This window comes from Panthera uncia, chromosome C2 (assembly GCF_023721935.1).
Source record: "Panthera uncia isolate 11264 chromosome C2, Puncia_PCG_1.0, whole genome shotgun sequence".
NCBI lineage: Eukaryota > Metazoa > Chordata > Mammalia > Carnivora > Felidae > Panthera > Panthera uncia.
In genome coordinates, this window is record NC_064810.1 from 97,316,269 (window position 1) to 97,339,957 (window position 23,689).

Genomic DNA, 23,689 nt, shown 5'->3' on the forward strand with positions numbered 1-23,689 from the left:
CATGTTCTGATAATCACAAGACCTGAATTCTGGTCCTTACTCAGCATTTATTAGCCATGTGACCTTGCAGAAGTAAATTAAACCCATGTATGAATAAAAAGATAAAAATTAGATGAAATTTAAGTTCTATTCTAGTTCCACTAATAGAGACAATTTAATTTTTGAAGGAAAATATTGTTAAGCTTGCAATTTAGAAAGATCAATTAACCAAAGTTCTCTGGGGAAATATGCCACTGACACAAAAATTTCTGTGGTAATAAAGAATGGGAGTCTGTTTCCAGAACATTATAAGCAATGTTGAGCTTTAAGACATGTAGAGGTTTATTAATTTATAGGTTTAGAAAATTGATTTGAAAGCACAAAACTTTATACTCATATAAAACTATACACTTGGAATTGTTATAAAAGTTCTCCTAAGAAAATTTGGAATTAAAGGAATAAACTACATTTATACTCAGAGAAAAAGGTAAGACAACACTTCATATTAAAAAAATATGTCAGGCACCCAAAATAGGGATCATGATGCTCCCCATAGACATTAATTTAACTAGAACAAACTGAATATATACGCAGAGGTGATGAGTAACCTGTGGAACATTTTGAAATTTATCACTGATGTGCCCTCTGTCTTTTAACCTAGTTGCTGTTAAAGCTTGAACTAGCATCCTTTCATGATAAAAACCTGCATGAAAGTAGGAATAGAAGGAACATACTTCAACACCATAAGAGCCATATATAAAAGATCCACAACTAATATCATCCTCAGTGGGGGAAAATGGACAGCTATCCCTGTAAGGTCAGGAACATGATAGGGATGTCCACTCTCACCACTGATATTCAACATAGTACTAAAGTCCTAACCTCAGAAAAAAACGTATTCAAATTGTCAAGGGAAAAATCAAACTTTCACTCTTCACAGATGAGATGATACTCTACTGGGAAAACCCAAAAGACACCACCAAAAAATCTGCTAGAGCTGATACATGAATTCAGCAAAGTTTTAGGATATAAAATCAATGTACATAATCAGGTGCATTTCTATACACCAATAATGAAGCAGCAGAAAGAGAAATCAAGGAATCAATCCCACTAACTATGGTAACAAAAACCATAGGATACCTAGGAATAAACCTAACCAAAGAGGTAAAATATCTGTACACTCAGCACCATAGAAAGTTATGAAAGAAACTGAAGAAGACACAAAGAAATGGAGAAACATTCCATGCTCATGGATTGGAAAAATAAATATTGTTAAAATGTCTATACTATCTAAAGCAATCTACATATTCAATGCAATCCCCATCAAAATAACACCAGCATTCCTCACAGAGCTAGAACAAACAATCCTAAAATTTGTATGGAACCAGAACACACCCTGAATAGCCAAAGTGATGTTAAAACAGAAAACCAAAGCTGTCAACATCACTATTCCAGTCTTCAAGCTGTATTACAAAGCTGCAATAATCAACATAGTATGGTACTGGTATAAAAATAGATACATAGATCATTGGAACAGAATAATTAACCCAGAAATGGACCCACAAACATATGGCCAACTAATCTTTGACAAAGCAGGAAGGAATATCCAATGGAAAAAAGACAGTCTCTTCAGCAAATGGTGCTGGGAAAACTAGAAAGCAACACGCAGAAGAATAAACCTGGACCACTTTCTTATACCACACACAAAAAATAAATTCGAAATAGATGAGAGACCTAAATGTGAATCCATTAAACATCCCAGAGGAGAACACAGGCAGCAACCTCTTTGACCTCAGTTACAGCAACTTCTTACTAGATATGTCTTCAGAGGCAAGGGAAACAAAAGCAAAAATGCACTAGTAGGACCTCATCAAGATAAAAAGCTTCTGCACAGCAAAGGAAACAATAAAAGGCAACCTTTGGAATGGGAGAAGATATTTGCAAATAGCCTGTCAGATAAAGGGTTAGTATCCAAAATCTGTAAAGAACTTATCAAACTCAACACAAAAACAACCAAAAAATCCAGTGGAAATGGGCAGAAGACATGAATAGCCACTTTTCCAAAGAAGACATCCAGACGGCAAACAGACACATGAAAAGATGCTCAACATTACTCATCATCAGAGAAATACAAATCAAAACCATACTGAGATACCACCTCACACCTGTCAGAATGGCTAAAATCAACAACTCAGGCAACAACTGATGCTGCAGAAGATGCAAAGAAAGGGAAAAACTTCAGTACTGTTGGTCAGAATGAAAACTGGTACAGTCACTCTGGAAAGCAGTATGGAGGTTCCTCACAAAATTAAAAATATAACTAACCTATGACCCAACAATTGCGTTAATAGGTATGGATTCAAAAGATACAAAAATGCTGATTTGATGGGACACATTCACCCCAATATTTATAGCAGCACTAGGAACAATTGCCAAATAATGGAAAGAGCCCAAATGTCCATCGACTGATGAATGGATAAAGATGTACACACACACATGTACACACACACACACACACACACACACACGTGCGCACGCATGCACATACAATGGAATACTACTTGGCAATGAAAATGAATGAAATCTTACAATTTGCAACAATGTGGATGGAACTAGAGTGTATTATACTAAGTGAAATAAGTCAGTTAAAGAAAGACATATATCATATGATTGAACTCATATATGGAATTTAAGAAACACAACAGATGAACATATGGGAAGGGAAGAAAAAATATGATAAAAACAGAAAGGAAGGCAAACCATAAAAGACTCTTAACTATAGAGAATAACTGAGGGTTGCTGGAGGGGAGATGTATGGGGGATGGGCTAAATGGGTGATGGGCATTAAGAAGGGCACTTATGATGAGCACTGGGTGTTATATGGAAGTGATCAATCACTGGGTTCTACTCCCGAAACCAGTACTACACTGTATGTTAACTAATTTGAATTTATAAAACAAACGAAAAAACAACCCTTGAATGAAAGGAGGCTCCTTCATCTGTAATTGTTATAAATAATGCATTCATTCTATTTGTTTTCTGGGATTCCATACATTTCCACAACCTATCAGGAGAATATCCCAGGCCCATTGCAATTCAGTACAGCGTTGAGTCTTCTTTTGCAATTTCATGTACAGAATTATTATTAGGTACAGCTGATAAAACTTTTTAAAAGGTGAATGGTGGTTAAGTGAATATTTAAAACTTAAATTTCAATATAGAGAAAGAGAAGAACATCCTCTGACATTCAGGAGCTAGCCTGGTAATCACAGATAATGCGTGTGGTCTCTGTTGAGCACAAGAATTTCACAGAACTCTAGAATGCTAATATCAGAGAAACATCTATAAACAATAAAGCAAGGCTATAGCCATACCACCCATAGAGGTAAACTTCTGTGTCCCCAGTGAAGAACACTGAACATTGTACAAACCACAAAATAGCCAAAATAATTAACTGAATGGTGCCTGCTTCTTTACCATGACAACTTTAGCTCTTCTTTTGACTTTTGATTAAAATTTGGAATTAGATCCAATTCCTGACAGCATCCAATATGTAGCAAGTTCCATTTCTATAAATGCTCATGAAAATTACCTTAACACAAGCACATATCCCATAAGTCTTCTTACTGAGATATCTTATGGTATCTTCATGATGTACAGTCTCTACCTTTTCAATGATGCCCAAATTTGTCTGACCAGTTATGTCCCTTGAGGTTTATGACAGAAGTGGCAGTTCCACCAAGACTCAGCTAAAGCCCTCACTGCCAAAGACAAATACTAATAATATATTGTGCACATGAGCAATCCCTGTGGATAGACCCAAATGAGATTAAGCCTGTAGTTGGATGGTAATCTGATGCTGATTGAGCACCAGTATTTTGCTAGGCTCTTCATTGTTGGATTTATTTTGTTTTGTTTGTTTGCCAAGAAATAAAGTCCTTTGGGAATTTTGGTTATCTGATATATATCTATGGCTTATAAATGATTTCTTTCCAGTCTTCTAACTTCTGTTATTATATTTTTTAAACTTGCCTTTTTTCTTGAGTGCTTTTTGTTTTGTTTTGTGTTGCAACTTTTAAAGAAAATAAAAATGGGAGAATGGATGGAGGTTTGATCAACTTCCTTGAACCAGCTCTGGGATTGAGAAGTTCTTAATTTCTCCTCACACCAGAGTTTGGAGATATTTGTCATCCACTCACCATTTGACACCTTACAAAGAACTTTCTCAGTCTTATCTGTATGTCTCTGAGAAATTCTTTGTTTAGGTTTATCTGCTCAAAATCAGAAGGCTTGCCAATTGGTCCTCGGTCAAGTTCCAGAGACACAAGTTTATAAAAGCATCATCCTTACAGATCATTGCAAATTTTTTGTTTCCTTCTTACTATAAAGTGTAACTCTCTGAGGCCAAATATCCTCTTTATTCATGTCTATTTATTATATTGTTAAACTTTATGTTTATTTCTCGAATTGGCACAATTTCATCAAGACAATTTGAAATAGGGATTACATTTTGAAATTTGAGATGAGTAGAATTAATCTACTGAGAAGTGCTTAGAACAAACAAGAGATGAATAGCTTTGAAGCAGGAAAAAAACCATTTTGCTTACAGATGAAATGTTCCACTCATGTTTCTACTTTGGAGATTAATAAGCATTACAAAAAGTATACAGCTTGTTAAAATTTTCAAGGGACCAAGCTATTATTTCAACCATACTTTTTCCTTTCCTTTCCTTCCTTTCTCTCTTTCTTAATTTCACTCATTCTTTCTTTCTTTTATACATGTCAAAAGGCCTTTTACTGCTTCTAAACTTTCTGCTTTCTCTTAGTAGAGGAAAGAACATTAGCTTTTTTATAGTGATAATTTCATACATGTCTGAAGTTGTCTCCATCCCCCTTCCTTTCTTTGTTTTACTTCTTGTCCTCTTTCTGCTCACTTTTGAAATTTTAAAGATTGATGAGAGAAAAATAATTGCATTGGTATGTGCATACTCTAGGAATATCTGATTGAAAGGGCAGTCAAAAATGTCTAAAGGAAATTTGAAAGATTAGTAATTAAATTTTTTTCTTTCTTTTTTTTTTTATGACATTGCAAAATGTATTTGCATAATAGCCTTCATTCATATGGTTGCTAGATACAAAGAAAAGATCCCAAGACAGAAAAAGAACTTTTGGAATGATTTTTCAAGGTCTTTAAAATTTAGTTTACCATTTAAAAATGTCAGCACAATATTTAGCTTATACAAGATCAGTATTACCTATCTCAGGATTTAAGATTAAACTTCTTGAATTTCCTGCATTGAATTTATGAGTTAAGTAAATTATCAGGTTTCTATAACTAGTTCAAAATTATACATATGATTGAAAATAATATATAACATATAATAAATACATTGTATGTGCAAAATATACAAATTAATAGATGTAGCTAAATGGAATAGTAATGACTAATATATTTATAAGACTTTATTTCATACTATTCTTAACCAAAATGATTATGTTTATTAATATGTAAGAATTGTGTAATAGGATGATTTCTTAGTAGAAATAGATACTATAAACAATGATCACTAACATAATTGTAATTTACCTTATTTACCTGAATGGCTAAAATTAAAAAAACATGAAAAAGCCTCTCATTGTATTATATATATATTAATATATATTAATTAATAAATAATATTGTATATTATATATTTATATATATATTGTCACCTCAAAATCTGCTAAAGTAATATAAAACGAGTTCTCATGAAGAAAATTAGTAGCTAAACAGTTTTCATTGTTTCATTTTTGTTTTTTGTGTGTGTTTTTTTCTTGTGCTGATAAAAAGGAAAATCATTACATTTGGCTGATCACTGTTTGATTTAAATTATTATATAGAGTTGATGGTAGTATAAATGAATGACACAACTAGGAAAAAAAATTACAGAGAGGTATGAATATGTAGAAAAGAAAATGGATATGATTTTCCTCTGTTTATTGGGAAAGTTTTCACAGTTGATCAAGAGGACAAATTTAATGATACATATATTATTTCATTTAATATATTGGTGGTTAGCTAAGAGCTTTCAATTTATTGTCTATTCGTATGTTTATATATCTCTGTATGTCTCAATACAGAGATATATAAACATATTAACAACCTAATAGAAATTGTTTCATAAGTAATGAATAACGTATGTGTCTTTTATTTCCTATAAAATGTTATTTTCTGCCCATATGTAGAGCTTCATTTTTGTCATCAAAATGTTCTGTTAAATCTTTCTTTTAACATATTGTTAAACAGAACTGCGAAACATTTCTTACTTTTTAAAATGTTAAATTCCTAACAACCACTGTTGTTTATTACTTTATATTGTTACCATTACTTTATAATGGTGTCTATAAAAGCTTTTCCCTTAAAATTTTTGTGCTTGTCTTGTCTAAAACCTATTATTAACTTTGCCTTTCTCATATTCAGACCCCAAATTATGAATAATACACATCATATATGCCTATACCTACTATGGTTTTCCTAAATTGGTCATTAGGAAACACAAAGATTTCCACATTGTTCCAGATTTTGGACATCCTAATAGGAATATAGCAGTATCTCATTATTGCTTTAACATGCATTTCCCTGATGACATATAATGTGAGCCATTTTTTCATATACTTTATGCCATCTGTATCTCCTTTTGTGAAGCTCTGTTCAGATCTTCAGCTCAATTTTTAATTGGGTTGCTCTTTTTCATCTTGATTTTTAAGAATTTTTTGTGTATTTTGGATAACAGTCTTTTATCAGACGTGTCCTTTGCAAATATTTTCCTTTCAGTCTATAGCCTGTTCTCTTATTCTCTTGACATTGTCTTTCACAGAACAGCAGTGCTCAGGCACTTTTCAAGTTAAAAAAGGCATACTTATAATTGAATCCCAAAACTGGTAAATAAAGTCTACAAACTGACTTGTTTCCAGATTCTGTGTTCAATCAGTTTCTTTACGTTTTTGTTCATGAAATGTTTGGGCAGGCACTACTAAGACCCCTGACTATTACATGGAAATCATTAAAGAGCTGTTGTTTCAATTTTTCATTAAATCCAAGAGCCTAGGGCTATCCAGCTTGTATAAAAGCAGTAGCAACAAAAGTGATGAAAGCTTCAGTTGTTTTCATTTCATAATCTCCACTAAACTTAATGATACTCTATACACCCTTCTATTGACAGAAAACACATTCTTCATTAATTACGCTTCCTCCTATAGTATTGTTTCTCCTTCACACATAACTATCCATTGGTGCAACATTCTAAATAAAGCCACCTTCCTTCCCTGATAATGAAGAAAGATAAGCCAATAATTGCTTGACTATGTTTGACTACTATCCACATGATATACAACCTCTCTAAAAAATCCCATAGAAAAGCATTATTTAAAATTTTAAACTTGGGGTGACTTGGTGTCTCAGTTGGTTAAGCGTCTAACTCTTGATTTCAGCTCAGGTCATGATCTCACAGCTGGTGAGATGGAGCCTTGCATCAGGCTCTGCACTGACATCACAGGGCCTACTTGGGATTCTCTCTCTCCCTCTCTCTCTGCCTCTCCCCTACTCATGCTTGCTCTCTCTCAAAAATAAATAAATACAATTAAAAATTTTTTTAACTTAAAAACAACAAAACTAAAACTTGCCAAGCAAGCTATGCTGTCACTGACATGAGTTTACTGTTAAAACATAAAATCACTCTAGAAATTAAATAATTTTGTAGTTGAATTCATTGCCCTCACCAAGATCTTCCAGCTGAAAAATGACAGGAGAGAATATATTTATCCTAATAGTAGGCATGATTATGAGTTAGATGATGATATTAAGATACTTTGAAAGCAGATATTTCTTGCTGTCTATAGAAACTACCTACAGAGATCACAACAAATTGAAGAAATTTTATACAGTTGGCTATGGCTTAAGGAAATAGCCATAAGAAAATTGAAGTTGAGAAAAATGCTTGAAAATATCCACAATAGCAGACACAAATTGGCAATAATATTGAACCAAACTTGATGGAATAATATTAAGGGTATTTTTCAATGAATGTCCAATTTAGCAATTACATAATTTTGTTAAGAATTCAAGATAGGGCATAAATAAGAACCCAACTCTTAAGGCTCATTTGAAGACCTCCCAACAGATTATAACTATCTATTGTTGATTCTTGTCGGGATGGTTTGAGGATTTTCCCTGCAGGAGAGCAATGTATTCTTTGTGTTGAGTATCCCATTCTGTATCACTACAGTAAGAGAGACACTTTCAAGTGGCATTGTTATCAAAAACTCCATAAATCTTTACCATTTACTTAGAAAGCTTTCTTTCCTTATTATTCACAAAGTTCAGTAATTGTAAAGGTAAGTAATGGAATTCTATAATTATAGAAATCATAAGTTTTAGAAGGCCTAATACTTATAAGCCCCAAAGTACTGACAGTATCCTTGATGGTAATATCAACTACATATAGGCCTCACAAATTTTCCTGAGTTAAGAATATGTTGTCCCAAGGGGCTCCTGGGTGGCTCAGTTGGTTAAACGTCCAACTAGCTCAGGTCATGATCTTACAGTCCATGAGTTCAAGCCCCACGTTGGACTCTGTGCTGACAGCTCAGAGCCTGAAGTCTGCTTCTCTCTGCCCTGTCCCCCCTCTCTCTGCCCCTCTCCCACTCACACTCTGTCTTGCTCTGTTTCTCAAAAATAAATAAATGTGAAAAAAATTTAAAAAAAGAATATGTTATCCCAAGAATCTGATAATTTTGAGACTTCATTCTATTACTAGTAATATGGCTAAACATGGTCAGAGATCCATATGAAACCTACAACTATAGTAAAATCATATTTAATTTGCATATCCAAAATTTGCACTTCAATAGCCTTAACATGATCTGAAAAAAGGACATTTGGTCTTCTGGAAAAAAAAAAAAAAAGCTATCAGGAAAACTGATCTTTCATGCAATGGAAAAGACCTTATCAGTTGTTATTAATAATTGACAAACAGTAAAACCCTGCACTGTTTATCCTTTGATTTATAATTTCCAGTTAAAAAAAACATAAATAACTCTTTCTTGACTACCTTGTCTTTGCTATTAAGAAACCATAAATTTAGGATTGTTTGAAATTCACCAGAAACTGACTATGGAAGTAGGCTGTTTTTACCCAAGACACAGAATTAGGTTAATGACTCCAAAAGTAGACAACTTCTGCAAGATGAGAGAACAAGATGAAATTTCCAATTCTGCAGTAACCTCTTTCTTCTTTTATTCTGTCATTAATCCTCCATATTATTACATTTTGACATGCTCTTTTTTAAAATACTTATTTATTTTGATTGAGAGTGAGAGAGAGAGAGGGAACATGCAAGCAGTGAAGGGACAGAGAGAGAGGCGGAGAGAGAGAATCCCACGCAAGCTCCACGCTGTCAGTATGCAGCCCGATGCAGGGCTTGATCCCACAAACCATGAGGTCATGACATGAGCTGAAACCAAGAGTCAGACATTCAACTGACTGAATCACCTAGGTGCCCTGACATCACCCTGACATATTCTTTCAATTAACAAAAGATTTTCTTAATGTGCTCTTTTTTACCTTCATCTTGTTACCTTTTTTTAAAAAAGCTTATTTATTTATTTTGAGAGATAGAGAGCGAGAGAGCAGGGGAGGAGCAGCAAGAGAAGGCTCTGCCCAGTCAGGTTCTGTGTGGAGTGTGATGTGGGGTTCTAACTGAGGAACTGAACTGTGAGATCATAACCTGAACCGAAACCAAGAGTCAGATGCTCAAAAGACTGACCTACCCAGGCAGCCCTTCTTGTTACTTTTTTTTTTAAAGTTTATTTATTTGTGTGTGAGAGAGAGAGCGCGTGACTAGGTGAGGGGCAGAGAGAGTGGGAGAGAGAGAATCCCAAGCAGGCTCCCTGCCGTCAGCGCAGAGCCACATGGGACTCAATCTCATGAACCATGAGAGCATAATCTGAGTCCAAATCAAGAGTTGGACGCTGAACTTACTAAGCCACACAGGTGCCCCTCATCTCGTTACTTTTAAACATGATGATTTGTGATTTCTCTGAATTTAACCAATTAATGTATGTGTCACTCCCTACCAAATCCTGCTGACAAAAACTTTAATAGCTGTCCTTTTAAACTTTTCAGGAGATAAACATCTTTTAAAGTTTTCTTCTGATACTAGTTTTCCTCATGTAATTAATTCCAAACTTCAATCTTGTTATTATTGAACTTTGAGCCCATATCAGCAGATATTTTTGCTGAAGAATTAAAACCCTATCAGCAAAACATAGCCCACAGCCAGGAATGGAAAAATATTGGGTTCATTCTTGCTGCAATAGTCAGTTTGTTCTCTTTAGAGATATTCCAACCCATTTTGCTAAAACTGCTTAATCCATCTTTTCCCACCTTAAGGAATGAATAATTGATTATCTCCTGATAAATATTATATTCCCAAAATTATTTTTCCTTATGAGAGCATAACTTCTACTCTGGGAGGCCAACAGACCAGTTTAAACTATTAGCCAAAGTTGTTATGAACAAGTACATAACCCTTGATTTCTGTTCATCTAGCCAGGGAGGAAGTTGTACTACAGCAACATTTCTTGCTGATTATATGTAAATACTGTATGTTGCATAGAATAGTCTGTGATTAGGCTAAAAGAAAAGCTTACAGGATATTTGGAACTAGCACAGCTGGATTTAGGACAGGTTTTGCTGTCTGAGTTTGGTAATTCAGGCTTCTATCTTCAAAATCTATTGCAAAGACTAAACCATTTTGTTGAAGTATCCTGTTCAGTATCTTAAATGCTCCTGTCATTTCAAATGCAACAAAAGGAATGGGAAAGACTAATTCTATTCCAACAGACAACATTCTGGAAGCAACCTCCTGATGAGCAAAAGCTTGGCAACAGTGAAGACCTTAGATTAATACCCTAAGTCCTCACTTCATCTACCCATGGAAAAAAGCAGGAACTAAGAGAAAAGTAACACCTGAAATTTGGTGGCCTTGAGAGTTAAGACTTGGTGTTGCTGGAGTTAGTCTGATACTTGCAACTAAGCTCTGATGATCTCACATTGAACATAAAAATTCCTGCAACCACAAATATAAGCAAGGCCACTTGTGATCATAATACAAAAAGAACAAAAGTGTAACAACTTAATAATCATGTCTAAGCACAGACAAAAGCAAAAGCATTGTACAAACTAAAATAATGGTTAAACACTCATTTTCTGACTAATATGTGACTGCTGCATTTTTATTAATTATAGCTTTATTTTATATAAGTGATGAATCACTGAATTCTACTTCTGACAGCAATATGGCACTGTATATTAACTAAAATATTTAAAAAATGAAAAAAAGAAATTATAGCTTTAACCCCAATTTGTTATTCATATCTTCTGGATGAAAATTAGGATCCTCAAAAATAAAATCACCCCCACTTTCTGAGAGCATCCAATCCAGAGCAAAATCCAGCTTCATTTACTTTTTCTCCAAATTACTTAATAGAAGCACAAATCCTATAAAACATTTTGTGGATACCCTCTTACTGAAAAACCCCATAGTTAAGCATTATATGTGGTTTCACTCAGAGCAAAATGCCAATTAATCTGACTTTTTTCAACTACAGGTGTTGTTCAACTACTTACTTGTCCTTGACTGGAGGACATCAATAAATACATACAAGGAAAGGCAATAGGCTTCCTCTTTATGGTGTGACTAAAATACTTATTTTTGTAACATAATTTACTGTCAGATTGGTTAACATACAGTTTGTAAAGTGTGCTCTTGGTTTTTGGACACCCAAAAAACAAATAACCCAGTGAAGACATGGGCAGAAGACATGAATAGACACTTTTCCAAAAAGACATCCAGATGGCCAACAGACACATGATAAAATAATGTTAAAAATAAGTTTGTTTATATTTTTGTTTATAAAAATATAACGTGTCCATTGTATTAAACTTGAAAAAGTCTTACTACAATGAAAAAAAAAAAAATCATGGACCAGGCTAGGGGCATCTATCTAGGACTTGCCCTTATTTTTCAACACCATCTACCACTTTAAGGAAAGTTTGTAAAGCTGAATAAATGAAGGGAATTGTTACCCTACACTATGGTAGGGTCTCAAGAATTTCCAGTTTTGTTTATTATATTAATATAACAACATTAAAACTAAAAATACTATATTTATATATAACTAATGATCCTCTCTTTTATTGAGAATCCCATACGATTTTGAATTAAATATATATGTGTAAGATTAGACTAAATCTGTTGTACCAATTAGACCATAATTGTTTAAACTCAATAAAAGTTTAATTTTCTCTGATGTGACGTCCTAGATAGGTTTTCCAACAAAGTAGACCCAAAAAAAGAGTGATAAGTTCCATACAGTTATCAAAGGATCTGGAGAAAATATAGCTCTGCAACTCCAATGCATGACTTAATAAGGTTCTGGGTTATCATCACTGCACACCCAGGAAAGAAAAAAAAGAATAGAGAAGAGCAGAAGCAAGGTGTTTTGAGCAGACCTGAAACTGGCCCATGTCACTTTCACTCACATTCCAGTTTGAGAACTGTTGTAGACTCTGGGTCTGGAGTTCTCTCTTGTCCAGCAAGAAAGCGGGACACGGGATTAAAAATGTAGACAGGGTAATGTCTGGTAGGAGACAAGAGACCTGAGTAAGGGTCCTTGCTCTGTTTTTATTAGGATCAAAAGGCTTACAAGCATGATGGGCGTGCACAGAGAGACAAAGAACCCATGAACTCATGGGCATGGGGGAAAGGGGGTTTTGGAGATATGTGCTGTTAGGGGTTTGGGTCAATACAAAATAAGATTCTGGTGCTGGGTGGAAGGTTGTCTGCAGCAAACATGAGGCCCCACCTCTGCTTACCTAAACTGGCATAGGGGACAAGAAAGACCAAGCATGTAACCTCAGGGTCAACAAGGCACTTTTGTTTTGTTAATTAGCTCTGCTATGGGCAACTTCTCCCTGCTGTGGTCTATAGCCCTGCTTACCTTTTTACCTAATTTGGTCCTTCCTTCCTGTGAAAGCAGCTTTCTGCTATTGTACTAAGTTGGGGGGGCATTTCTGAATATCTAATCTTGTTTACCTCATCTAGGATGTTTTCATCCTGAGATTCATTATTCCTATACCTTTGTCCTATACTGGGGGCCTTGCCCCTTTTACCTAATCTTATTTACCTAGTCTTGTTTACCCAAACTTGGGTGTGTACATCCTGTGGCTTTCTAATTCTTCATGCCTTGTTAACCCATCAGTGCAGGCTCAGGGAACTTCTAAGCTTATTCCTCACAGAGGACTTAGTCAAATAGCTACACTCAGTTGCAAAAGATTCACACCCAGAATTCTGTATCCGTAGAAGAGGTACATGGGTTTCTTCCCAACTATGTAAATAGTTATTGTCATCACATTGTCCCTACCTATCTTAATAAAACATATAATTACATAAAGTTTGTATATGTGAGCTGTATATATATATATATATATATATATATATATATATATATATTTGATCTTTTAGAAAATAACCAGCATCTAAAGAAAACTGTTCATAGAAATGTGTTTCTGTTTCATATAAAAATAGTTATATACCCAGTCATTTGCTGAAGACTCACATATGGAATTGTCACATACTTTACATTTAAAATACTTTAAGGAATCTGTTTTTATAAAATAAAGTAACAAAATAAAGTACTACTGAAAATACAGCACAATTTAACAAAACAAAGGCATATTAATAAAACATGACTGAAATATTTCATTTTTAGAAAAATCCACAAATCTGTAAGTATCAACTATATACAAGACACTGCTAAACAAAATCTAGCATGTTATAAAAGAGGATGACAATATTCATTGTTAGCAGTTCAAAAGATGATTCAATTTTATCTTCTCTATCTAAAGATTTCAATTTGGGAGAACACAGAGCTTTTGTCAATAGCATCTTAAATTGTGAGACTGGAAATACATCCAGCTTGAATATGTGTAGCCATAAGCCTAAAATATATTATAAAATGAGATAGATAATTATACCATTTAAAACTAGGGAAATGTTTACATTTGAGGAGATGTGAGATCAAATTAATAAATATGCGAAATCTTCATAAGCAAATATTTTCAATGGTCAAAGTGCTTTGGAGCAGACAATATTAATAAAAACTCCCATGGCATCCCTGCAGACTTATGGCTGTAGGAAATCTTTCCTTGGATTTGTTAAGCTGCTACAGATGGATAAATAACAACATATATTTGCTGGAAATCATTCTACAAAGCCTGTAGTCTCCAGAGTGAGGATGTGATATAAAGTGGTTGAAGTTTCTTGAAAAAGACAAATCAGTCATTATTAAAACAAACAAACAAACAAACAGATTTTTTAAAAATAAAATAAAAGAGATACAGGAGATAGCAATAATAAAATCCTTGAAAAATTTTCTAATTTAAAAGTAGATAAGCACATTGTGTTTCCCCTTGTGGTTGATGGAGTAGACACACATTTCTGTATTCTTTCCATTATTAATACAGCTAGCAAATGTCTACATTATTAAACAAACCTAAGATATCTCTGACAGGTGATGAGAAGAAGGTGGGTTGTTTAGGGACCTCAGGATGCAAGGAACAACATGGCTATGTATCCCATGGGTTTTCCTTTTGCCTCCTCTATCCCCAAAATACCAGTAGGCACAGATATATTGAGACCCAACAAACTTTAATCTGTCTAGCAAAAGTATTAGGGAAAAAGACAGTCTAGCAAGTCAGAAACATTTTAAGCAACTATTCTAGTCACACACACACACACACACACACACACACACACACACTGTTCGACACCTGTGGCCCCACTTCTGTCCATGCCATCACAGGTCAACAAGGGTTTCTAGACTTTTGCCCTTCACAGATTGCAACCAGGAATCACAACAGTGGTCCCAATAGGGTCAAGTAGGAAGTAGAAAGTCAGGACTTTCATCCCCTCTGAAATGGGAGTAAAAAGTTCCACTCTCTATATCAGTATTAGTGGAGACCACTAAGAAGCCTGGACTTACACCATTACCCAGCACTAGGGAGATGCTACTCCTTCTCCTTGGGGGTGGTGTCAGAAGGGACACAGCGTAGTGTAGGGATTTTTGCCTCCACTTGAGTAATGAGACCACTGCCACCTCTCCTCAGTGATGTCTAAGAAACAGTCATAATCAAGAACCAAGAAAAGCCCAATGAGATATAACTAATAAATGTAACATGTATATACTGAATGGAATATTGGATGAGAAACAAGACACTGAGTAAACTCTACCATGAATTGAATAAACTATGGGCTTTGGTTAATAATAATGTATCAATATTTGGTATATTACTTGTAAAAATGTATGCACCAACATAAGATAAAATATAGGGAAACCAGATGCAGGGTATAGGGGAACTCTCTGTGCTATCCTTTAAATTTTTCTCTAAATCTAAAACTGTTTGGGGTGCCTGGGTGGCTTAGTGAGTTAAACATCCATCTTTGGCTCAGGTCAAGATCTCATGGTTACTGGTTCCGAGCCCATGTCAGGCTCTGTGTGTACACCTTGGAGCCTGGAGCCTGCCTTGGATTCTGTGTTCCCTCTCTCTCTCTGTCCCTCCCCTGCTTGTGTGTTTGCTCTCTCTCTCTCGCTCTCTTTCTCTCTCAAAATTAAACATTAAAAAAATAAAAGAAAATAATAAAATAAAATGAATCTAAAACTGTTCTAGAAAATTGTCTATAAAACACACAAACATGCACACATACACCTTAAAAGTGAAAAGGTAAGATACAGAGTGGAAGAAAATATCTGCTATACATCCGTCCAACATAGGTTGTATGTACAAGATATTTAAAGCACTATTACAAAAGAGTAAGAAAAGGACAAATGGCCTATTTTTTTAAAGGCAAGAGACATGTTCGAATAAACCAAATGGCAATAACATAAGAAATAGTGCTCAATCTTATGAGCCAACAAGTAAATGCAGAATAAATCCACAATACTATCACAATCCCACAGAAATATATCAAATAAAAGACAACAAAGAAATGAAGTGTTTGAGAGGAGGTAAAACAACCAGGGTCTTCATATAATGCCAGCAGGATGATTCATTTGCTTAAACACTTAGAAAATAATTTGGCATTATCCGCTGAAGCTAAACAAATAAATATTCCAAAACCCACTAATTCTACCCTAACAGAAATATAAATGCGTATATGTACATATGTATATTTGTGTGTGTGTGTATTTATGTCTCAGACACAAATATATTCATAGTAGCAGTTACTATTATTTCCAAACTAGAACCTATTCAAACTGCTATTAACAGTAGATTGTATAAGTAAATTATGGTGCAATCACACAAAGGAATACTAAGATAGTAATCAGAATATTCTACAATGATTCATAATAATATAAATTAATTTCACAAACATATAATTGAGCAAAAGAAGTATGACACAAAAGACTTGAAATTTCAAAAACAGGAATTTTTACTATAAAGAAGCATGAGAAGGTGGAGTTTCCAAAGAGCTGTTAATTTTCTGTTTCTTGATTAGGGATCTGCTTACACTGAAAAGTTTGCTTTGTAAACATTCAGCTAGCTGTGCATTTATTTATATATGCACTTTCTGTATGCATATTATACTTAAACGCACTTTTTAAAAAGTGAAAAAAGGAGTCAGTTCTGTATATATTGATACAAAAGGATTCTATAATATATTGTAGAGGGAAAAGGAAGTTGTAATATACTATAAACCTATATGTATAATTTTTGAGACCATCGAAACAAATGAGTTTCAAATATGCAAATAACAAACACCTGAAAGTGGCAGAAATTACACTTTGCTATTGTATTTTCATTTTCATAATGAACTTAAATATTTTGTATTATTAATAGTTTTTTATTTAACTAAATTAATACTTATTTGTTATATAATTTTGACGTTCTTCTTGCAATTTTATGTATCTCTATAAGCTGAATTTTCCTCCTTGAAACAAGAAGGATTGTAAAAAATAATACACACCATGTTAGTCAGGATCCTGCAGAGAAACAGAACCAAGAGGCTATTTGGACATATAGAAGAGGAGATTTATTACAGGAACTGGTTGTAGAGGCTGAGAAGTCCCACAGCCTGCCACCTTCAAGCTGGAGAACCAGAAAGTCAAGTGGCACAAACCCTTCCAAGTCAGAAGCCCTCAGAACCAGGAGCTCTGATGTCAACAGGAGGAGAAGAGGGATGCCCCAGTTCAAGAAGAGAAAGAATGTGCCCCTCCTCAACCTTTTTGTTCTATTTGAGCCCTTAACAAATGGATGATACCCATATTCCTGAGGGCAATCTCTTTACTCTGTCTACTGAACCAAATGCTAATCTCTTCCAGAAACCCCTCACAGTCACACCCAAAAATAATGTTTCACCAGCTGTCTGGACATCTCTTAGGCCAGATAAGTAGACATAAAATTAACCACAACACACATTAAATAAAATAAACAAACAAATCCTAGAGGATCCTCACTCTCTACTCAACAAATGTAAACTTCTTATTCTGGTATTATTGGACTGATGTTTAAAATCCACTTTTCAAATTGTGACTCCCATTATTTCCTTACAGAATTGTCCTGATCAAGTCAGATCAACTGACTCACTCCTTCCCAGTGATATCCTACTCTCCTGTCTCATAACTTTACATGCTCTAATTGTTTTGCAAGAAAACTCTCTCCTTTATCACCTTCCACCTCAGTTGGCTTAAATTCCTCTAAGGCCTTTCCTAGGGCTACAGTAATTCCTACCAGAAATCTGATCTTCTCAATGGAATAGAATATTTGTTAACTGCTATGACACCTTAACTCAGATGATGGTATTATTGTATTCTTTATCGATATTTTCTTTTCACTTAAAAATATTATTTTATACACTTTTTTTTACACTTAATTTAGGTATGATAGACATGCAAAAGCTATATGTATTTAATACATACAACCTGATGAGTTTGGGGATAACAATATGCCCATAAACCATCACCACTATCAATGTCATAAACATATCCATCACCTCCTAAAGTGTTACCCTATCCTCACTACTGTTATCAGTAGTAGTAGCAGCAGCAGCAGCAGCAGCAGAGTCTGTTAAGAACAATGAAAGTAAGAGCTATCCTCTCAGCAAATTTTCAGTATATGATACAGTACTGTTTGCTATAGGCACTAGCTGTGTAATAGGTCTCAGAACTTAATGATCTTGCATAACTGAAGATTTGTACCCTTTGACCATCACCTCCCCATGTTCTCCTTCCCCAGCTCCTGGCAACTACCATTCTAATGTCTGCTTTTATGAGTTGGACTAATTATATGCCTCATATAAGTGAGATCATACAGTATTTATCTTTCTGTGTCTGGCTTGTTTCACTTTTCCTTTTTGAAATTAATTAATTCATTATTTATTTATTTTATTTAGAGAGAGAAAGTGGGGGGGGTAGAGAAAGAATCCTTAGCAAGTTCCACTGTGTCAAGCTCTACCCCAACGTGGGGCTCAATCCCATGAACCATGAGATGACCTGAGCTGAAATCAAGAGTCAGACATCAACTGACAGAGTCACACGGGAGCCCCTCACTTTTTCATATCTCTTAAGATTTTATCTTATTTTGATAGGTTTATTTCATTTATTTATTTTTCCCTTTTTGTATTTTGACTTAACCCTTGAACGGTAAACAGGAAATGTTTGCATTTGAGACAAAGCATTCAGCAAGGGACAAAAGTGCTTTTATAACTAGTATAAACTCATCATGATTTCCTACTTGATTAAAAACTCAGAGTCCCAAATAAACCTTGAATTTTCCTACTGTTTCCTAAGCCTAGAATCTTCGTACATATACTTTTCTGTCTACAGAAGTGTTATAAAGCCCAATTAAAATGGGCTTTTTTCCTTTAAAATTGAGTTTTAAAATTTTCAGTCTTAAAATGTAAAGCACATATTCACTCTTTGTTTTTTAGATTACATTTCATTTGTTCAAAACATCTCAGATACTAAGATAAAAGCAGATGGAGAAAAGTGCCCAGTAATATGATCTTTGATATATTTTAGCAAATAAGATGAAATGCTTTCCATGGAATTTCGTAGAACCAATTTGAATGAAGAATTATGAATAAGTACTTACATTTATTTTCATTTATTAAATACTTCCTTGAAATCAGTTTGTCCATGAGTATTAAATAAATAAATAAATATTTATTTTTAGTTAATTTTTTCTTTCAGTTTTATTGAGATATAATTGACATATAGCACTGTGTAAGTATACGGCATAATGACTTGATTTATGTATTTTGAGAAATGAGTACCACAATGATTTTAGTTAACTTCCATTAACTCACACATTATCTTTAAAAAGAGAGAGAGAAAACTGTTTTTTTCTTGTGAGGAGAATGTCAAGGATTTACTATCTTAGCAACTTCCAAGTATGCCACTTAACTGTAGTCATCATGTTGCACCTTACATCTTCAATACTTACTTAACTTGTAATTGAAGTGTGTACCTTTTGACCACCTTCATCCATTTCTTCTCCCCACTCTGCCCCACCATACCCACAAATCTGATATTTTTTCTTTTTCAGTCAGTTGTTGTCATTTTGGTTTCTACAGGTAAGTGAGAGCATAATACAATATTTGTTTATCTGTCTGACTTATTTCACTTAGCATAACGCCCTCAAATTTCATCCGTGTTGTTGCAAATGATAAGATTTCATTCTTTTTTATGGTTGAACAGTATTCCATTGTGTGCAACACTCTTCTTTATCCATTCATCCATTGATAGACTCTTAGGTTGTGTCTGTGTTTTGGCTATTGTAAATAAGCTGCAATTAGCATGGGAGCCAGCTATTTCTTTGACACAGTAATTTCTTCTCCTTTAGATACATACCCAGAAGTGAAATTTCTAGATCATATTGCTAGGTTTTTTAACTTTTTGAGAAACCGCCATGCTGTTTTCAATAGTGCCTGTGCCAATTTACATTCCTACCAAGAATTCACAAGTATTTCTCCACATCCTTACCAGAATTTGTTACCTCTTATCTTTTCTTGATAACCATTCTAAGAGGCTTGAGGTGATACCTCATTGTAGTTTTGATTTGTATTTCCCTAATGATTAGTGACATTGAGCACCTTTTCATGTTCCTGTTGACCATTTGGTACCTACTTTGGAAAAATGTTTATTCAGGGTGCCTGGGTGACTCAGTTAAGCATCTGACTGTTGATTTCAGCTCAGGTCATGATCTCATGGTTCTTGAGATTGAGCCCCACATCAGGCTGCATGGTGAGCATGGAGCCTGATTTGGATTCTCTCTCTCTCTCTCTCTCTCTGCCTCTCCCTCACTCATACTCTCTCTCTCAAAATAAATAAACTTTAAAAAAAAGTGTTATTCATTTCCTTTACCAATTTTTAATTGAATTATTATTATTTTTACTATCGAGTTATATGCGTTATTTATACATTTTGCATATATGATTTGCAAACATTTGCTCCCATTCTATAGGTTGCTTTTTAATTTTGTTGATCATTTTTTTTTTCTGTGCAGAAGCTCTTTAATTTGGTGTAATCCCACTTGTTGAATTTTAATTTTGTCTCTTGTGCATTGTCATATCCAAAAATACATTGTCAAGACTAATATACAGAAGCTTTTTCCCTTTGTTTTCTTTTAAGAGCATTGTAGTTTCAAGTCTCACATTGAAGTCTTTAATCCTTTTTGAGTTAATTTTTGTGAGTTACATAAGATAGGGGTCTAATATTATTCTTTTACATGTGAATATCCAATTTTCCCAGCACCATTTATTGAGGAGACTATCTTTTCTCCATTAAGTATTCTTGGTCTACTTGTCAAATATTAGTTGATAATATATATTAATTGAGTTAAGGTATATAAAATACTACAGGACAATTCTTTTTTTATATAGATATAATAAAGCAAACAGTAAAACATGTCTTACATTAAGGTTTATAGAAAACATAATGATGTGTACAATGTCATTGTTATAATGTGAAATTTATACATGTGACAATAAGAATTTCAGAACAAAATGGAAAAAAAAAAAGCTGTATCAGTGTTGGCAAATCATAGATAACATAATCTTTGATAATATTTGTGAGTATATGTGTTAGAAATATATTCCAGTAAAAAATACAAAAGTTTATTGATATTGGGGTGCCTGGGTGGCTCAGTTGGTTAAGCATCTGACTTCGGCTCAGGTCATGATCTCATGGTTTGTGAGTTCGAACTCCATGTCGGGCTCTGTGCTGACAGCTCAGAGCCTGAACCTGCTTCAGATTCTGTGTCTCTCCCTCTGCCCCTCCCTTGCTCACGCGTTGTCTCTCTCTCTCTCTCTCTCAAAAATAAACATTTTTAAAATTTTTTAAAAATAAAGTTTACTGATATTCATTGAAGAAAACCCCAACACAAAACTAGCCTATTACACTCACTGAATTTAAAAAACTCTGACCTGAGGGGCACCTGGGTGGCTCAGTGGGCTGAGCGGCTGACTTCAGCTCAGGTCATGATCTCACAGTTCGAGCCCTACATCATGCTCTGCTGTCAGAATGGAGCCTGCTTCAGATCCTCTGTCTCCCTCTCTCTCTGCTCCTCCCCTACCTGCACTATGTCTCTCAAAAATAAAAAATAAACATTAAAAAAAAGACATTTTCTCGTTCATGTTCTTTAAAAAAATTCTGACCTGAATAAAACCACTTTTTTTTAAACTATCAGAAGCTAGTTATGCAATATGACAAAGATATTTGCACTATTTGCACTATTCCTTAAGAAACTACAAGAGATAGAATACATAATCTTAAAAATAACTATATTAGTAATTAATAAAGTTTGCCTGGAGCTTCATGTCATAACATTTTCAGCCAATAAATTTCCCAATCAGCTTCACCTCATGCTTATTTCTTATTCTCAGTTGGACAGTTGCCTAATTAACAACTCTATTCTATGTAGATCAACTGGGACTTGCAAAGGTCAATATTTTACAAGTAACAGGATATTACTAACATGAATCTCTTAGAAATACAGAATGAACAGAAAAGAATAACAATTTTAAATTTTATTCATGGTATAAGGCCAACTAGTCACATCTGAGCACTTTATTTTCCTATGTCAAGCTTAGATCAGGTTTATAAAAGTTGCAAAATGGGGGCACCTGGGTGGCTCAGTCCACGAAGCATCCGACTCTTGGTTTTAGCTCGGGTCATGATCTCACAGTTCATGAGTTCGAATGCCACGTTGGGGTCCTCACTGACAGCTCAGGGCCTGCTTGGGATTCTCTTTCTCCCTCTCTCTCTCTATTCCCCTCCCACCTCACTCTCTCTTGCAAAATAAATAAATAAATAAACTTAAAAAGGACAGGCAAGTTGTGTCCCTGCAGTGTTGCACACTCCTCTCTCACTTCATCTCCTTTCCCTCCTCCCAAGGTGACAGATATCAATGCCTCAGCAACTCCAAAATCAGGAATATTATCAGAAAAATTGAGGAGTGGCTTTAATCTGAACCTTAAATCATTCAGATACACGGGATCTTGGGCTTTGCTCATGAGTCTCGGCATCTTAGGATATTTTATCTTTACCTATGATCACCAAAATATTTTCAATCAGATACTGAAGTGTTTTCAGATGGGTCTGGACTTTACTTGTTTATGACACCAAGGATATATTTTATATTTTTCTTCATGTCAAACATCTGCTCACTAGATCAAATTAATAAAACATTCCTTAATTATTAGATATTAAATGGATGACAGAACCAAGGAGAACTTTCTTTTTCTTTTTTGGAGTGCAAATAAACCCTCCTATTAAATATATAACATAATGGAAAGGTAAAGAATGTTAGATGCTGGAAAACAAAGAAGATATATTAAACAAAATGAATTTGACTTCAATTTGACTTTCATTGACCCCAAGTAAAAGTTAATAAAGAATAATTTTCCCAATTACATTATGGTTAAAAACACTGCATCAACACACAGTATTGTCATTTCCTTACCCATTTTAATTATCCTTCAACTCTTCTTCATATTACAATGTTTGTTCTTATCCCTTCCCCTCACACATAGTAATTCCGATTTCCTCCATCATATCGTAACACCAACCTGTATCTCATTTTATACTATGATGACCTATTGTGGTAGAAAGAGTAATGCTCCCTTCCCCCCAAAAGATATCCACGTACTACTCTTTAAATTTGGGAAAATGTGGTGTTGCATGGCAAAGGAGAACTAAAGCTGCTGCTGTTGTTTTCATTTGAATAAAATACTTATTATTTTTTTCTCAGGAAAAATAGGAAGTTAGGAAACACTGCATTGTGCAGCCAACATTTTTTGTAGTGGGCTCTAATCCTTCCTGGCTCCGCTGTCAATAGCATTAGCTGTTTAATCAGAACCAAGGTGTGTACCCCTGCTAGAAGCACATGGAGGACCCTGGAAGATTTCATGTTTTTCCTGAGAAACATAAGACAGACAGAAGTTGAGAGGAAAGAGTGCCTCCCTTTCCATTTTAGAGGATTTGCCTGAAATACACAGCTGATCAGCACTAAGAACATTTGCTTCCTCTGCCTATAAAACTGCCCACCCTTCCCCCAAAGCACTTGGGCTTCCTACATGATCATCGTCCCTAACCCAAAGGTTGCTAATCA